Source organism: Dipodomys merriami, unplaced genomic scaffold (genome assembly GCF_024711535.1).
Source record: "Dipodomys merriami isolate MVZ:Mamm:240054 unplaced genomic scaffold, mDipMer1.0.p SCAF_489, whole genome shotgun sequence".
In the NCBI taxonomy this organism is placed as follows: domain Eukaryota; kingdom Metazoa; phylum Chordata; class Mammalia; order Rodentia; family Heteromyidae; genus Dipodomys; species Dipodomys merriami.
This window is the reverse complement of record NW_027206056.1, coordinates 89,196-108,736: the sequence shown is the minus strand read 5'-3', so window position 1 is coordinate 108,736 and position 19,541 is coordinate 89,196. Positions and strand designations below refer to the sequence as shown.

The 19,541-nt window shown below is 40.2% G+C and overlaps 1 long non-coding RNA gene across 1 annotated transcript in view; it reads left to right on the top strand.

The window, feature by feature from the left end:
* Window positions 1-578: 578 nt before the first annotated feature.
* Window positions 579-19,541, top strand: part of LOC138809168 (uncharacterized) — a 37,172-nt gene continuing 18,209 nt past the window's right edge. The window contains exon 1 of the long non-coding RNA XR_011366740.1: window positions 579-856. This is a non-coding gene — a long non-coding RNA (uncharacterized lncRNA). The remainder of the gene's footprint in view (window positions 857-19,541) is intronic.

The following is a 19,541-nucleotide window of genomic DNA, read 5'->3' as shown; positions in this document are numbered from 1 at the left end:
GAAATGGGGTGGTGGAGGATGAAATGGGGAGGTGGGGGGTGAAATGGGGAGGTGAGAAGGTGAAATCTGGAGGTGGGGGTGAAGTGTGGGGAGGTGGGGTGGGGGAGTGTAGTCTTGGAGATGGGAGGACAGAGATGGTAGGGGAAAAACAAAGGAGGAGGCAACAATGCTCATGTCACTGTAACCCCTCTGTATGGTATCTTTACAAGAAAAAACTTTAAAAAGAATTCGAGAGCAGAAAAATTTTTAAAGAAAACAAACCGGAGACGTAGACAATAGTGCCGTTCTGAAGATGTTGGAGGGAGGGAAGCCTTGGCCTTCAGGCCATGGGGAGGGTGTGCAGGGGGTCCTGGGCCATGGCGGTGGGGCCAAGCTCTGCCTGGCGTTGCCAGAGGGCTGGCAGCAGCCGGAGGGAGGGTGGGGCGGCATCGCAGGCGCCTGGCCAGATGCCCCTCCTCGGGGGGCCTGGCGCCTGGCTGGGCACCCCCCGCGGTGGGATGCCTGGCAGCGGTGGCGGGTTCAGGCCACTCCTGCAGCCGCCCAGCCCCGCCTTGCCTCCCCTCGCCTCGCCTCATGGGCCAGTGGAAGGGCGGCCGGGAGCGGCTCCACGTATGCCTGGGCCAGTGACCCGCGTCCTCGCTTCCCGGCGGACGCCATTTGCACGGCGCCCACAAACGTTTGGTGTGGGAACGCAAGTTTCAGTATCGCATTGTTCTGCAACAATCCCCTCCGCCTTGGACGCCTCTGAGGCAAGCGGCGGGGACCAAGAGCCGCTGAATGAATGGGCTGCTGGCGGAAGGGCGCAGCGCTCCGGAGCCTGAGCCCGCGGGGCACAGACAGCGGTCGCTGGAGCAGGGTGCGTACTCACGGCAGCCGGGCCAGGCCTCCAACCCTGTGCCCCGACCTCTGGGCGCAGGGCCCCCCGCGGGCGCTTCAGGCTGACCCCAGACCTCGGCCCGCGGTCTCCAGGTGCGGTGTGCCGGGTCTGTGACTGGAAGTGGGCAGTGTAGATTTCACTAAATGAGGCACTGTGGTTGAAGATGAATCCTAACCAGGCTAATGTCTGCATTTTCTCAATTCTTCTCACTAGAATCTCTAAAGCATTAGGAAAATACAAAAACAACAATCACCCAGTTCTAGGCTAGCAAAGAGCCCAGGAGTTCCCAGCTTTTATTTTCTTGTATGACTTTAACAATGAAAAAATAATGCAGCAATCCAGTATCTTTAAGGTGTTAAGTTCTGTAGAATGTTGTTGATTTTCTTCCTCTTTTTCTGAGATAGAAATTGATCTAAAGCCAGAGGATACACTTTCTTACCAGATAAATCAGATTCGCTGACTCTTGCTTTCTCCAAATGGTCTCATACTCAGGAACCTCGAAGATCTTAATTTTGTGAATTACTCAGTCCAAGAATTAAGAGTTTAATAGAATCTCTCAACAATTTGCTGAATAATTTTTACTAATTTTTTAAACCAAAGACAATCTATATAACACCTGTGTATATAAATTAAAGCTGGCTCTGAAAAAAAAAACTGCTTTCAATACCTAGATTCACTTTGCTCTCTTTCACTGGTTCGCTACCACACTCTACCTCTCCTTTGCTTTACAGGCAAGGATTAATGACAACATCTCTTGCTTTGCGCTCATTACTTTCTTTATCCTATCTTATTCATGGGGCTTGTCTGAGGCAGAATCTCCACTGATCCCTTTGTAAATTCAATGTGGGTAAAAATTCTCCATAAACTACTGGGTATTAAATTTTTCTTGAAGCTACAGTTTTTCTATATAAAATGGGGTATAGAAGTACAATAATGACCAACCTTATAGATAGATAAAAGGTGATAGTTCAAAGAAAACAAATACCACTCTGTGAATAGTTTACTACATGCTACAAAGTTCATCATTGCTGTATGCTCTCCATTATACAGAATAAAAATTTAGGCTCGGACAAGTTATTTTGATTAAGATTAAGCCTTGTAAGTAGCAGAGCCACAAGTGAAATGCTTCAAACCAGAATCTAATGCTACATTGTTTCAATAAGAATGTGTTACCATTTTTTTTTAACCTAGAAGAATGTAATGAGCACCCTGTAAGACTTCTTAAAAACTGCTTAACTCCTGTAAGAGGGAATAGAAGACTGCCATGCAGGCAGGGTTGACTGTAAAATGTGGGAAGTGTTCTCATGCTCTTCATCTAGAAGGCTAGAAAACATGTTGATCTGCTAGCTGCCTCAAGCAATTCAGAAAGTGGCTTGCATTTTCTAAAACCTAAATCCAAGCTTTCACCTTTTCCTTCTCACCAAGAATTCTCCTTCAGGCCTCTTCCCACCATAGTGTCATGGCAGCTTGGAAATGCTATGCCTCAGAAATTTGGCATCAAGAGTGTGCCCTGTGGTCAGCCTAGCAGCTAGGATCTGACTGATTCATCTATAGCTGTGAAAATGCTGCAGCCCTCTTTGCTCTGTGCTCAATGTGTGCTCAAGTCCACAGCTACATGGCTCCTCTTTCTAGTAGCCACAGGAGCAGAAGATCAAGGCAGGTTCTTTATATGAAGCAGCCACACACAGCTGTTGGTTTCATAACCACCTGCTGAGGTGAATTTGCCTAAGGGAACCAAGGCAATATGTGAATAAGCTGTTTTCACCTGGAAGCTCATAAGCCTCCATTCCAAAGAGGGAGCTGCTGAGAAAAAATAGTCTGGGAATGGACCCTGTAGGAGTTAGAATCTTTTTGTCTCAAAGTGATTGCTTGAAGTAAAGCAATCAAGAGTGGCCATCATCTTACAAAAAGCTATTTTAACTAAAGTATATCCCGAATTGTTCTAGGGACTTGAGGCAAGGATTAACTCATAGAGCACAAGCTGAGTAAGATTTTTCTAAAAATTTCTGGCCTGGTTGTCCTAGTTTAGTTGGTTGCTCTGAAACTGTTATCCCCTTTGAAAATAGCCAGCTGAGCTTTCAAAATAGACAATTGAGCACCACTGTGAACACAATTTCTGATAAAGACAAGTAGTAACTCATTAAGGGTAAAACCTGGGCAGATTCCTACTCAGAGTGCTTGCTTAATTGGCTTCCTGTCAGTAACATGACCTTTGACAGAACTAAACTTTGCCATGCAAAGTTCTTTCAAGTCTATGGTCTTTCTTTGGATATTGGGGTACACTATGGGAGTATTCCCAATAATTTGGGGACTTATCCAGGATCCTTGTTACTGAAGGGGATCCTGGGAACCCTTCAGGAGGAGACACATCCTACCTTGTTGAGGTAGCTCAAGCTTGGGTTAAACACCATCCCTTGTGGTTAATGATGAACCCAAGATGGAAACTTTATCAGCAATGTCAGGAAGGGGTCCAAGGAAGCACCCCAATAAAAAGTAACCTCATGCATTGACCATGAGAAGAAAAATTGGACTAGAGCATATTACCTTGTTGGTTGGGAATTTTCATGGGCTGAGTGTGTCTTAGGCAGAAAGAGAATTTGAGTCTTGACCTGCGTTTTCATTCTCTGGCCCAAGAAAAAAATGTGGGAGCTGGAGGAAGAAATCTTTGACAAATCCCCAGTAAGGGGAAAGTTGAATATGAAAGCGGTGCACAAGAAACTTACAATAGGGAGGATTTAGTGCACCAAAAACTGATATCACAAGAGACCTGCTAAAATGGGGAATTGTAGACCTAAAGGAACCCAAGAAAATGGAATGTTGAAAAAGATCTGAGAACACTATTAATGATTTTCATTTTTCAGCTCTATAATGTGCACTTGTCCAAACAAAAACTTGTGTATATATGCTTGCATGTGTGTGTTAAATCTTATATCCGGAAGGAAGAACTCAAAAAGTCCTACTCACTAAACTCCTTCAGCTGACCCACTTTGACTCTGAGGCCTGGATGGATCCTCTAGCTGATCCACAAATGTATGGCATTGGAACCTGTAACAGAAGCAGACTTTCAGGGTAGACTGAAAATTGGTTAAAAGCCGGGTGCCAATGGCTTGCACCTGTAATCCTAGCTGCTCAGGATCTGAAGGTTGGGGTTCAAAGCCAGCTCAGGCAGGAAAGCTCTTGAGACCCTTGTCTCCAATTAACCACCAGAAAACTGGAAGTGGTGCTGTGGATCAAGTGGTAGAGCATTTGCCTTGTGCTAAAGAGCTCAGGGACAGCACACAGGCCGAGAGTTCAAGTCCCACAAACAAAAACAACAAAACAAATGCTTGGGTGAAATGGATTAAATATTCTGTCCACCATTACTGTTAAGATTGTGTGGCACAGAGGCCAGAAAAACAAGTGGTCCACTTCCCACTGTGATGAACCTATGACCCCCAAGGGCATGGAGTGCATGATCTATCATCAGTCAAACACGACTTGGGGAAACTTGTAAGACCCTGCTTTTGCTGTTCACGAGAGTAAGGATCTAAGACAAAAACCCCATCTTCCCAAGGCCAACCATACCCTTGCCTCTCTAGGTTGGGGGGACAATTGGCATTTCTGGGAAACTTATCAGGATGAGTGAAGGCCACTCCTGTGAAGAGATGAACAGTAAGCACTAACCATAGCCAAGGGAAATGTCTGATGCTATTGTGGAGGACCAGTGTTGGAGACCTTCCTGGCCAACTAGAGAAGAACTTGTGCTTTGGTTCAATTGGCCATCACTTTCACCCTAGCATTTCACAAACCTGTCCATTCTCAAACATTTTATACTAGGTAAGGAGAGACCCCTTACCTAGAGGGTCATTCATATCTCATATTTACATGGGTGCTATTCAGGATTCCCCAAAAGTTTCCAAAAAGTTCAAAGCCAGAAACCAAATAGCAGCTTATGAATCAATTTTTTTCTGATGATTACTATAAATAAAAATGGAGTTTGGGGGCTGAAAAGTGTTTAACTAGCATTCATGAAGCCCTGGGTTTTATTCCTCAGCACCACAAAAACAGAAGAGGCTGGAAGTGGCACTGTGGCTCTCTTTAACCCATAAACTAAATGCTCTAGTAGGATGGCATGGGAAAATTAGTTCTAGAAATGTTGTCTGAAAAGGGAAGAGTTTATGTGTTTATTGGAGGCCAAAGCTGCACAAAGTCCTTAGAAGAATTGAACATTGGCAAGTAAGTTAACTAAAACTCAGATGAAGGGCTGGGAAGTTGGCCCAGTGGTAGAGTGCTTGCCTTGCATGCATGAGGACCTGGGTTCGATAACTCAGCACCATGTAAGCAGAAAAAGCCAGAAGTGGCACTGTGGCTCAAGTGGTAGAAGGCTAGCCTTGAGCTGAAGAGCTGAGTGACAATGCCAAAGCCCAGAGTTCAGGCCTCACAACCGACGAAAAGAAAATCTTAAAAACCAGGTGTTGGTGGCTCATGCCTGTAATACTAGCTACTTAGGAGGCTAAGATCTGAGGATCACGGTTCAAAGCCAAGCTGGGCAGGAAAAGTCCATGAGACTCTTATGGCCAATAAACCACTCAGAAAACCAGAAGTGGTGCTGTGGCTCAAGTAGTAGAACACTAGCCTTGAGCTGAGTGACAGCACCGAGGCCCAGAGTTCAGCCCCAAGACCTACCAAAAAAAATAAAGCTACACCTCCCAGGAGGGAGGCAGTCTTGGGGGTTTCTGTTTAGCAGGAAAGCAGGTTTCCCTTCTAGTTGGGAGGGGGATTGCCTTCTAGTAAGGAGGGGGCTTCTGATCAAATTGATTCAGTTTCATAATGCCCAAATAAGTGTCTAATGTTTGTCAGGTATTGACTTGTGAAAACATCCTGCATGGGGAACTCCAGTCTTAATGATCTTATGGTGACCATGCTTGGCTCCAGGGCCTCAATCCACCCTCTAGATAATCCTACGGTATGGTTGCAACTTCAGTCTTGAAGTAGACACTCTGTGTATGACTTCCAATTTTGAGTCTACCAGGACTGAAATTGAGACTGGATAAGCAAGGTAAATACTGTGGTGATTCTGTCCACATTCTAAGTACTGCTATGACTGTGTGGCAGAGAGGCCACACAAGTGGTCCTATTTGTGCTGCCATGGATCTCAGACCCCATGGGCATGAAATGCATGATAGGTCAATAAGACAACTTGGAATACCCTGTTGCTCTTCTCAAAAGCAAGAGTCTATTTCAAAAACCCCTGAAACTGACCATCTGCATTCTTTCAAGGCCAACTATACTTGGGGAAAATTTGACATTTCAGGGCAACTTACCTGGATGTAGTGAAGGCCAACCCTTTGAGATGAGCAATAAGCACTAATCATAGCCAGGCGAAATATCTGGTGGTATTGCAGAAGACCACTGTTGAAGATATTACTGGCCAACTGGAGTGGAATCTGTGCTTTGGTTCAATTGGCCAACCCACACCTGACCATTCTCAAACACCTTAAATTAGGTAAGGAGAGACTTCATACTAAGTCATTCAAGAATCATACTTACAAATATGCTATTTAGGAGCCCCTAAAAATTTCCCAAAGAGCTTAAAGTTAGAAACCAGAAATAGCAGTTCAAATTATATTTAATCTGTTGATCTCCACAATCAATTATTTCAATATGTGCTTTTATTTATCAGCAGGGTTTGTTAATTGGAAATGCCACCAAGTGGGGAAAAAACTAGGAGCCACTGGTAGGATTGAATGGGAGAAATTAGCTCTAAGTATAATACTTGAAAGGGAATCTGTGTGGGGGTTGGGGGGTCAATGCTATAGAAAGACTTACAAGGATTGAATACTGGCAAACAAGTTACCTAAAAACTTAGATGAAGCTGAGTATAATCCTAGATGCTTAAGTGGCTGAGTTTGAGGATCTGTGTTTAAAGTCAACCGAGGCAGGTAAGATGAGACTTTCCAACTAACCTGCAAAAAGATAAACTACTGGAGGAGTTGTGGCTAAAGTGGTAGCCTTGAGCAAAAAAAGAGATCAAACCCAGGACCAGCCTAGAGTCCGTTTAAAAAAAAAAAAAAAAAAAAAGGTTTGTGTGTCTGTGTGTGGTGGCAGATCCCTTTACTAGCTTGATGATGGAACAAGCATTTTAAAAATGAGTCATGGTGTCAATATTTCCTCTTTAGTAATTGTTTTCAGAGTAATGTGTGGATGGGTGCATTATCTCTTGTATAAGAGGTTGTGTTCAGTGACTGAAAAACTGCCTTAACCAAACACTCTTTAATCAAAATACCCTTTGGATACTGCTGAATAGGAAAGTCAGTGCAATAGGTAGGAAGAAAAAGTAAAATAAGATGGGAGAATTGTAGAAGTTAAGTCTTGAAGTGCTTGACTGATATAAGCACTGCCCTTGTAAAGGTAGTCACAACCTTACCAATGCTATTTTAGAGAAGTGCTAGGGGTTGTGGAGGCATGGCTCTAGTGGTAGAACACCAGCTGGGTAAAAGTTGGTTATTTTTTTTAACATGGCCAGATGTTCTGGGGGTTGATTATTAACGCTTTTGACTAGTTTGCAAGGGGTCAAAAGTTAGAGCTACCATGAAAGATGATCCCAAAGTTCAAATTCGGGGAGCCAGTGGTGGGCTGCCCATCCAGTGTGCTTATTCAACTTGGGCATGCAACAGACAGCAAGGCAAAGTTTACTCCTGCAAAAGGCATTCTGAGTTGGTGTTCTCAGATACCTTAATTTCCCCAGGTATTTCCAACACAAATCTTCCATGCCATTCATGAGGGATCATGTCCTAGGAACCCCTCAAGAGGAGAGACATCCTGCCATCCTGTTGAGGCAGTCTCCTGCATGAGCTAAACCTGCCATGCTTTGTAGCTGACAATGGACCTGAGATGTAAAATTACTCCACAACATTAGGAAGGGGTCCAAACAGGGACCCTTAGAAGCAAGCAACCTCATGCATTGGCCTCAGTAGAAAAAAATGAAACTATGAATACTGCTTTGGTGGGTGTGTGTTTGCAGGGGCTGTGTGAGAGAGAATTGTCTTAGATTCAGACTCTTAAATTCTTTGTGACTAAGAGTCTTAATCTGCAACTTCATTTGTCCAGCTGGGTAAGAATGAAATGTTGGAGATGGAGTCATCTCTGAGGAAAATCTCTAGTAAGGGAGTTAAGTAAAGGGTTGAACAAGAGGTGAAATGAACCCCAAGATAAGTATTCAAATGTTTTTGCTTTCTTGTGATTGTTTCTAACATTTATAAGATCATTTCTTTGCTTTGTATGTGCCTCCCCCACGGTATAAACCCTGCTTACACTGTATTTAATGTTGGTATACTTTGTGGAGGGGAATGGCAAAAACAAATCGTTTAAATAGGGATAAAGGTGGACCCATTGCAACAATGAGATGTACAAGTCGTTATGTCGAAAAACAAACTTTACAACTTTTTTTGGGGGGGGGAGATGGGAAGGGATTTGGAAGAAGAAACAAAGGAGGAGGCAAAATGCTTGATAAGAAATGTACTCATTACCTTGCCCATGTAATTGTAACCCCTCTGTATGTTATTTTCACAATTAAAAAAAAAGCAGTCTGAAGTGCAGAGTGCACCAAAAAAAAAAACCCAACTCACTCCCATTTCAGCATGTCTCTGTGATTTGAGAATTCTAAACCTAAGAAGCCCAAGAAAATTGGAGCTAAGAACGCTCCCTCAGACATTCTTTATATTGTTGTCTTTTAGGGAAAATGTGGGGAAAGATACGAAAACATGTTTTAAGGCTGATTTTTATTTTTGAGCTCTATATTTAATGTGCACTTGTTAAATCTTGTATATCCCTGTCTCTGTGTAAATATCTTCAGGATCTGTTAGAGGCATTCAGTAATTAACTGACTTAATAGCAAAAGGTTCTTGAAATTTTGTTATTTACAATGTTCCAGGACTAACAAGTTATTATTGCTATTACATTAAAAAAAACTTCATATAAGATTACTTTTTCCTGGATATTTAAAAGAATGTTATGTAAGTTTGAAAGTTTTATAAAAGGAAAAACCAGCAAGTAGAGGAAACATGGGAATGATGAGTACATGTTTTTGGAATAGTTCTATAATAAGCCAGTCAAGATTGTTTCAGGGGCTGGGAAGGTAGCTCAATGGTAGAGTGCTTGCCTTGCATGAATGAAGCTTTTCCTCAGCACCACACAAGCAGAAAAAAGCCAGAAGTGGTGTTGTGGCTCAAGTGGTAGAGCGCTAACCTTGAGCTGAAGAGCTGAGGGGCAGTGCCCAGGCCCAGAATTCAGGCCCCATTACTGACCAAAAAAAAGTTTCAAACAGCCTTGGGTGAGGAAAATGGGGTGGGGCGAGGGATGATTTAACATCTAACAATTGTGTAAAACTAACAAAATTTTTAATGGGAGGGCTGTTGTCAGACTTTATCAAGCATGAATGTCAGAACTTAGAACGCCAGAACAAGGTCAGCCTGGATATGTCATAACCTTTTTTTCTGTATGTTTTTTTTTATTGCAAAAATGATGTGCAGAGGGGTTACAGTTACATGAGCAAGATAATGAGTACATTTATTATTATAAAGATAAACTCTGTTTATACCCTGGATCTTCCAGGGTAATTGAAGAGGTGGGAACCACATAACCTCAGTTGAGCCAGGCCCACTACTTAATCAGTCAGCTCAAACCTGCCAACTACTAATGAGCAAAGTTGGATCATCAAAGGAAAAAATACAATCCAAAAGCAACTTTATTTAAGTCCTAGAAAGGTGTCTGGTATTGCAGAGGACCAGTATTGGAGACCTTACTGGCCAACTGGGTTGGAAACTGCACTTTGGTTCAACATACATCCATTTTACTCAAGCTATTTGAGAATGGCCAGGTTGAGAAAATGCTAACATCAAGTAAGGAGTGAAATTCATCCCCAGAGAGTCTTCCAACTGTCATATTTGTGTAGATGCTATTGGGGTCTCCCAAAGAGTTGCTAATAAAACCTGCTATTTGATTTCTAGCTTTAAACTGGTAATAACTATAAAATGTAGATTGGGTTAGATCCATTAGTTGATTGGATTAGATTTGTTATCAGCAGAGCCTTGGTTATTATACTAGACACCATCAAGGTAATAACAGAACAACTAAGTGCCACTAGTAGGATGGCATGGAAAGACTAGTCCTAGGTATATAGGCTGGAAAGGGAATTATCTCTGTGGTGATTAGACACCAGTGCTGCACAAAGGCCTTACATAGATTGAAAGCTGGCAAATGGTGAACCATTTACTAGCTTGTTGATCAATAATTTGGAAGACAAAGGAATGGTGCTGTCCACATTTGCCTCTAGCACTTGTTTTCATAGCAATGCCTCTGTTGGTGGCAGTAAGAATGAGGACAAAACAAACACCCATTTCTTAAATATTCTCCCTTTGGATACTGCTGAATGAGAAAGTCTACATTCTCCTTTTCCTATAAAAAGGTTATAATTTCATCTTCCTTTATCCTTGTCATCCATTTACTTTGAATATGTATGAGGCAGATATGGGACCCCAAGTGGTAATTAACAAAAGAACACAAGTCAAGCTAAAAGAAAATCCCAAATTCTGGTGTCAATTGCTGTTCACAAACTACTGGCTATAAATTTCAATCTGTCTGTACTTTTGGTTTATTTTTTCACAATTTTCCAGTATTTTTTCCTCATTCATAATTTTTCAAAGTGTCTGTTCCATTCAGTTGCCCTTTTGTTGACTGCACTTTTTTTTATTTCCGTGCTAAATTTTGAGTTATTTTTTTCTTTTTTTCTTTTATTTTTTAATTGGATTCCACATTTATTTTTTCCTTCATATTTACTTGAAATACATTGCAAGTATTTCTTCAAATCTTTCTCTTTCCCTTCTTTCCTTTCTTTTTTGGTCTGTTGAGGGGCCTGAGCTCTGGGCCTGGGCACTGTCCCTCAGCTCTTCAGCTCAAGGCTAGTGTTCTACCACTTGAGCCACAACGCAACTTCCAGCTTTTTCTACTTATATGGTGTGCAGGAATTGAACCCAGTATCTCATGCATGCAAAGCAAGCACTTCACCACTGAGCCACCTTCTCAGCCCCGTATTTCTTCAAATCTTTATTTGTTTAATACAATATACTTGGGTAACTATATATAAGTTCATTGATATGCTTCTTTTACAGTGAGGGAAAAGTCTATTTTGGGTGAGTGCTTAAAGAGAGAGGAAGAAAGAAAGGGACAGAGGGAGAAAGAGGGAAAGAGAGAAAGTTTACAGTTCCTATGCTGGCATTTTGTTTGTTGTCAATGTTTTTCTTGAAGGTTTTGGAAGTTTATATTCAGAGACATTTTTCATACTGGGATATAAGTGAAATGCTAAAATCAAGCTCTTCTTTCAGTTTAGATTATTTCCTATTATGATCTCCATTCTTTGTCATAACTTCTGAAGAGTTGCTATAGACTAAAATGAAAACTAGTAAGTTGTATACTATAATAACACATTTTAGTTGAAAGTAGAGTTTTTGGATTATTTATTTATATATTGTGTATGTCTGTATGTATGTATGTGTGTAATATAGTGTAGTGTTTTGGACACATACTATTATTTATTTAGTCTCATCCATAACAATCTATGTGGATTTGCTATAGTGGTAATATTGAATCAGTTTTCTTATTTCAACTATTTTGAATTTTAAATTGTCACTTCATGATGTTCAGTAGTAACAAGATTCATTAAATTTTTTCATTTGAGGTCTAGGCATGGTAACCCATGCCTGAAATCCCAACTAAACTGGACTCACAGAGTTTAAGATTGTGATTCACTCCTGTCCTGGAAGGCAGTGAGCTCTTCTGTCAGCCTCTCAAGGACTGGGATTACAGGCGTGGTTACTGTACCTGGCTAAAAATATGTTTTATTCTTGCATTTGTGAACCAATAGCCTGCATTTTTCATCTTGTAGTCAGCCCTGAAAACTGTGCAAGTACTATGTATAGGCTTGTGAAAACATCAATGAATAAAGAGTCAAAAAAAACTCTGCTTTTTGGGCTTGATGTTCCAAAGGAAAAAAGTGGACATTTCATTTATTTTTGGGAAAAAAATGCACATTGTAAAAACAAGCTATGCAAAAAGAGTTATATGAACCATGGAGAATTAAAGAGCCTGGGGGTTGCATCTATTTCTTAATTTTTATTTGGCATTCATGGCTTAAATTCATTTGTTGTTAAAATTATTAATTAATTTATTACTGAAGTTTTGGTGCCAATACTGGGGCTTGAACTCAGGCTCTTATTCTCTTGCTTGCTTGGCTTTTTTTCCCTCCTAGCTGGTGCTCTACCACTTGAGTTACACCTCTAATTTGGCATTTTTGTTGGTTAATTGGAGATAGAGTCTCCTGGACTTTTCTGTCTGGGATGGCTTGGAATCTTGATCCTCCAGGTTTCTCTGCCTTCTGAGTAGCTACGATGATAGGTATGAGCCCCTGACAACTGGTTAGTGCTGGGGTTTGAACTCAGGGCTTTCCAGTGAGCTCTATCTCAAAAGCAAGTTGAGGCAGGTGGTGCACATCTCTGCAGCTATGCAGGAAATGAAATTAGAAGCATTTGAATAGAAAGCCAAACTAGGTAAAAATCACAAAACCTCATCTGTAAAATAAAGTAAAAAGGGATAGTAAATGACTTAAAATGTAGGATCTAATAATCAGGAAACCCTGAGTTCAAACACCAGAAACACCAAAACATTTTTTAATTCCTCATTTATCATTTACTGTTAGGCATATAATATCACATATATATGTATATATACACACATATATGTATATATATTCATATATATATATATACATACGCATACATATACACAGAATAATTTCAGTTTCTTACACTTGACACTACACTTAATATTAGCCAAAATGCCGAGAAGTGATAATTTCAGTTTCTTTTATTGCCTGTACATTCAATGTCTTCTAATTTGGTACCAGTACTAGGTCTTGAAATCTGGTGTTCTAACACTTGAGCCTTAAATCCACTTTTCACTTTTTGTTAGGTAATTGGAAATGAGTCACAAAGAGTGGTCCAATGATGGTTGAGATGTACTGAAATGCTCTCTTCCCATGGTTATCATGATAAATCACCTTTCTTTGCCCTTCACTGTATATATATTTGGGAATTAGGAGCCAGACCTAATTTAAAACACTGCACTTTGAGGCTGATCCTTAAAAATCTGGTTTCAGAATGTTCGGTGTCTTGCATAAAAAATGTGTCTCTGATTCTGGTAAACTGAGAAACAGGAAGATACAAGCTTAGTCCAAAGTTTGGGTAATTTTGCATCCATTCATTTGACATATTAAATTGATTGATATGTCAAAGTTTAGCTGTAGAATATTTTGGTTTTATTTGCACAGAAACTTCCACCTGAGGGTCATAATTTTCATTCTCTGTATCTCATAGTTCTCTTTTTTTTGTGGTTGGTCGTGGGGCTTGAACTCTGGGCCTGATAAGGGGAAACAAAGGAGGAGGCAACAATGCTTGATAAGAAATGCACTCATTACCTTGCCCATGTAATTGTAACCCCTCTGTATGGTATTTTCACAAAAATCATCTAAGGAGATTCAGTGGAATTCACAAATTGAAGAGATTATGGTAAAATATTCAATGATTTAGGTGTCTATAATTTCCTACAGGATTTTTTTCAATATCTTTCCATTACATTTAGGGTAAAGCTTCCTTTGTTAATTCTCTCTGGAATTCTCTCTGGAATCTCTTAGGTATTTCTCAATACAACTAAGTCAACAATAAGACTAGGTACAGGGGGTCCACCCTGCTAAACTCTGACATCCAAACAGATCTCCTTACATCTTTTCTTTTATGGTTGATTGGTACCTAGGCTGTTCCCAGCATGGGGCTCCAGCATTATTATGTGTCTGGCCTAGTGCATGTGTGTGCATGCTTGGAGTGGAGGGCTGGATGGCAGGGATGAACAAGCTTAGTATCAGTTATCAGCTTGTGAACTATTTCATATGTTCCTGGCAAAAGGTAAAAGCATTCTAACTGCTCTATTTCCTCCACTGTGTTTGGCGCATGTTATTTCCCAATGGCCAATTTTGCAAAAATTGTGCCAAGTTTTAGAAGAAACTGATAGATATTATGTCACTAAGGTACTCCCTTTGATTTAACTTGGGCAGAGTTGTGCATTACTGTTTCTATCTTCTAAGATCAACAGCCCAAGCAGGCTTGGGTCATTTCAGTAATTTAGCCCACACTTAGGGTGCCCTGGTGCCCAAGGTCAGACCAGAAGAGAAGAGCAATGCAGATTTGCGTGCAGTGAATGTGTTGCTCCCTGGAGGCAATTTATTTTTGAGAACCACAGTTTCACAGTTTATTGACATAAACGGATGACTAGTGATTCCAGATCTGATTATGTCAACAGAAAATTACTGCTACTCAATAGAAGTCCCAGCCATGCACTAAAGCCACTGTTTTCCTGTTTAGGAGTAGATGGAAACAATAACCTCACTCGGGTATCAGCCAAATTATATCAGATTCTCCATCTCCTATAAAACCAGTGTCATGGAAGATGGAGAAATATCTTGATCTGGTCAGAACTTAGAGAAAGATTTGACTACATTCGCACCATCGCCTTGCATGTTCCTGCCCCAAACAAGAGTCCAGCAAATGCTGGAATCCAGGACTTACTGCTGACATAATAGCAAGAGTCCAGACAATGGCATTACATCCTGGGCACAAACCTCTTGCTGCTTTTCATTCCTCTAAGCATGGATTCTTGAGTCTAACCTTGAGGGAAAGTGCACAAGTCCATATCAAAGGACATTCAGGAATATAAGTAGTTGTGATCCCCAAGGGGACTGCAGAGACTTTGGAAGATTTCCAGGGTTGAGGAGGAAAAGCAGATCTAGGAAAATCTGACCTACACTGAACTATTATGTGACAAAAGATAATGGGGGATAACTGTCAACATTGACATGAGCCTAAGAATGAGTTACACCTGTATATTAAGTTATCTTCCTGGGGTACGAATGCTGATGTCTTATTTGTTGGAAATATATAGAAATACACAATGAAGTAAGTTTCTTCAACTTGCTTCAGATGGTTCAGGGGAAATCTACTTTGTGTTATAATTTTAACATTTCTTCTCGAAATAGTTTCCCTTTAAAAACTCAAAACAGCACTTGTTGAGTACAGACTGAAGATGTTCTAACACCTTTAACAAGGTGGCCTTGTCTCATTCTTATAGGCATTAAAAACAGTAATTAGCCTGGCATGGGTATCTCACACCTGTAATCCTAGCTACTTAGGCTGAGATCTGAGGATCACAATTTAAAGCTAGTTTGGGCAAGACAGGCTGTAAGACTCTTATATTCAATTAAGCACCAAAAAAAGCTGAAGGTGGAGCTGTGGATCAAATGGTAGAATGTTAACTCAGAACAAAATCTTAGGGACAGTGCCCAAGCCCCAGGACTGACACTACACGCAAAATAACAATATTCCTGTTATCTTTTTTCTTTTTCCAAGTACAATTTAAGACCCTGGAGCTGAATCCTGGATTATGAAAATCAGGAATCCCTGGGTCCTACAAGACTCCTGACAATAAATCCTCCATTAGTGGTCTCAGAGAAGCCTATCTGGGATATGATTCTGAGTTGCAGAAAGAGCACAGAGGAGAGTGATTAAGGATAAAGATGGAGGCAGTGTGATTAATGGTGTAATCAGACTACCGGTCTGCAAGTGATAATCAGAATTTGGACAATCATTGTCTGACTGGACAGTGTCAGAAAGTACTCTGTGTGCAGTGAGTGGTCTCAGGAGCACTTGTGAGTAACAGCTCAAAATCAGATGATCCTGATTAGCATCATTGGATGCCTCACCTTTCTGTTCTCAAATTTTTTCTATAAACCTCAGTTACAAACAGCATTCTTTTATGAAATAACATGTAATTCTCCAAAAAGAATATCTATGATGCAAATTGTGTGGGCACACATACAGCATCAGTACCAATTTTGATGCTATTGTCTTTCTTTGTTGAGACTGAAGTTTGTATTCAGGAATTCAAACAATCTTGGTAAATGATCACATTCTAGCACTTTGACTCTCGCACATTTTTGAGGTAGAATCTCATGCTTTGTTCTGAGGGTGCTCACAAACACAGTACTCTTACATATGCTTTCCATATAATCACAGTTACAGGCTTACAAGTGTGAGGTTTGCTAAATTTTTGCCCTGGCTGCTGAGGAAAAACATTAAAACAACACTTTTTTTTACCTGCCTCTATTTACATTTTATTGGAAAGGTGACATATGGAGAATTTATAGTTACATGAGTTAAGTAAATAGTACATTTACTTTTGAACAGTGTCACGTCTTCCCTGATTTCTTCCCAGTTTTGCCTTTAGAAATCATCTTTGGAACTCCTAATTTTACAGTATTGAGATCTCCATGAAGAGCACATGTGTCCAGTGAAATAACGACATTTAGGGAAGAGTGAGGCATGGTGCTTCCATAATCCTAACTAGCTGGAAACCAGTGAACCTGGCAGGGCTCACTGTGACCCCAGAAGCACATTGCCTTTTGCTTGCCCTGGTTGAGATGCATTAGAAAATCTTATAGTGCAGATTTAAAGAAAAATGAATGAGACAAAAGATACCTGTTTTCCCTTATATATGGAAGCCAGATTTAGCTTATAAATTTACTAGTAAATAGGTTAGTTAGTGTACAAATATATACAAATGTATTCATTGGAATATGGTAGATTCCAGGGAGCACTCAAATAGTATAATTCCTTAGAATGGTGAAGTCAAATTTCACCAAAAAAAACAGTAGAGCGCAGGCACTTGAATGAAATGGAATGGGATCAAGGGCAAAGGGGAAGAAGAATGAAGCTGAGAAAAGGAAAATGTAGATAAGAATTCAATGCAAAGCCAGGTGCTAGTGGCTTACACCGCCTGTAATTCTAGCTACTCAGGAAGCTGAGTTCAAAGCCAGCCTGGGCAGGAAAGTCTGTGAGACTCTTACCTACAACAAACCACTAGAAAACTGGAAGTGGCGCTGTGGCTCAAGCGGTAGAGCAATCACTTTGATCTGAAGAGCACAGGGACAGCACCCACACCCAGATTATAAAGAGTGAACAAAGCGTGGGTAGGGATGGATAGTGAGAATGTTTTAAGGGATGACATTGATCAAGATTCATAACCTGCTTTTTAAAATGGCAATTCTTTTGTACAACTGCTGAAACATTAAAAATTGGGAAACAAAATTAATGATGGAATGGTAAAGTAGGTCCTCTCTGTGCATGGGTACTCCTAGGACAGAGAGAAAACAGAGTTAAAGTAGGTAAATATAGTAGAAATACTATATGAACATATAAAAATGTTTCTAATGAACATTCAGAGTTGTAATTGTGTAGTGATAGAAACCACATGACTCTAAGAAGTGATGGGTATGTACTGTGTAAAAGAGCCAGATCATGATTTTAAAGGAAGGACAGCAAAACTGTTCTGAATTAAAAGCAGACTGAGAACTAGTCCAGTTAAGGCAACCTGTAAGTGGGTCCTTTTGTCACAAATGCTGTTACAATTGTCAAAGTCAAAATGGTCTTGCAGTCCACAGGGCATGATTTAGGATATCATCATTTTATTGGGTCAGATTAGAGAATGCCCTCTTTTTAAGAAATTTTTAGGGTGTAAAACTATGTGGGCATATTCTGAAATGAATGAGAAGAAAATACATTTTTTACTACACTTACAACCCATCTGTAAGGGTAAAAATGTTTCAAATAATTTACAATACAAAATAAAATTCCTTAACCATATCCTGAAATTATTCTTCCTTTGTAAGACAAATAATTTTTCTACAAATATCCAAGATAATAATGTTTCCTCAAGGATATGACCCTTAAAAAGCCAAATGTTTCTTAATGCCCACCTAATAATTGCCTAAGTCTTGCTCTTGGTTTAGGGACCTCCATATTCTGTCCTTTGAGTGTGGCCTTATTCAGCAACCTAGAAGTTCTTACCAGTAATGCTAAACATATTTGTCAAAGAGAAATTAATTTTCACTTCTTCAAGCCAAGCAAGATGGAACCAGAATTAGGATAAACCTAAAACCCTGGACTAGTCATGATCTATTGCAAAACAATGATTCCCAAGTCAGATTCAAATCAATATCACATCACTGAGTTTGGAAACATAGGAAGAGAGAAGACAGAGATCAAAATCTCCACTAGGAATGTAAGAATTCCAGAAAGTCCTGACACCTGATGGATCACAAAGGACTGTATGAAAAACGCAGTGTCTTCATTCAAGTCCCTATCTTCTATTTCAATTGGAGCCTTATAATGTCACAACAATAATCAGAGCATCTGGTCAACCAGAAAGAACTTGGAAACCCAGAAATAGTGGTATCGCTCTATAATATATTTCATTGCTCCCAGAAATTAGACGACTCATATGGTGCTCCTTCAGTCATTCTGACAGAGTGGACAATTCAAGTATCAAATTTCCTTTGGAGGAATGGGGGAGTATGATGGAGGGGCTGACACGATGTATTGAACTAATAAACTGATTTGGAGAATGATACCTTCTTATGCAAATACTTAAAATATTAAAAACATAATTTACAAGGTATCAATTATTTTCATCATCATTACCATGTGGCAACAAAAGTTTCAAACTAAAAAGTTCAAGCCTAAATTTCATAGACTCTGTGTGTTTCTTCATTGGATCTATCCTGTTTATAGGATAGATCACAGCAGTAGTCCATTCCCCAGGTCCACAATGGGGCCAACCCTGCTGTAGGGAAAGAGAGCTCAGTTGCTCCTCTATTCTTGTTTGACTTCAGGTTTGAAAGCCTGCAAAACTGCCCACATTGGCTTCTTCTGGCAGGTCCACTAGATAGTATGTTGATTAGCAACAAAACGTTTAGGTGATGTTCTTGGAGTAAACTGGATTCCCTTGCTCCTGTATGGAATGGCTACTCTTGCTGATAGTTGTAAATATGAATAACAGGCAGAAAAGTGCACATTCTGGAATTCAAATTACACAGTCTTAGGAAGTGTTATGGAATAGATTCTGGCAAAGCTTCAAGAAACAGATCCAACAAGGCCACTGCTAATTAAGGCTGCAGAAGCGTCCCCAACACCTGTGGCTTCATTTCAGGAGACTCTCTAGGGAAGAAGGCTATTCCTGTAACTCAGATGTATTACAACTCTGCAACAGTACAGATACCAGAGACCAAGGCTCTTGGCCTGCAGCCTTTCCTGTATGGACTATGTCACATTTGTATTTCTTGAGGATTCATCCATTGTGTTATCCCAAACCACCAATTTGATCTTGGATATAGATTCAATGCACATTTTCCCACATACAAATTCACATTTTGTGAAACATCAGGAGAAATACATGACCACAGAATACATTGCAAACATATTCTTTACAAACAAAAGTGACTTATCTCAATTCAGATGATGGGGAAACCCAAACCCACTTGGTGGTTTTCCTTCAGAAGTCTGAAGTGTAATTTCAGGACTAAATTATAATGGTGAATCCAAAGGAGTATTTCATTTATAGACTTTTAAAGAAAATAATAATCTTCTTATTTGCAAAAACTACTATAAGTTTAGGAAAAGCAGAAAAGGACAAAAGCTATACTTATGACCATATAAGATGATATTAAGTGAAATGATTTTTTCTTTCT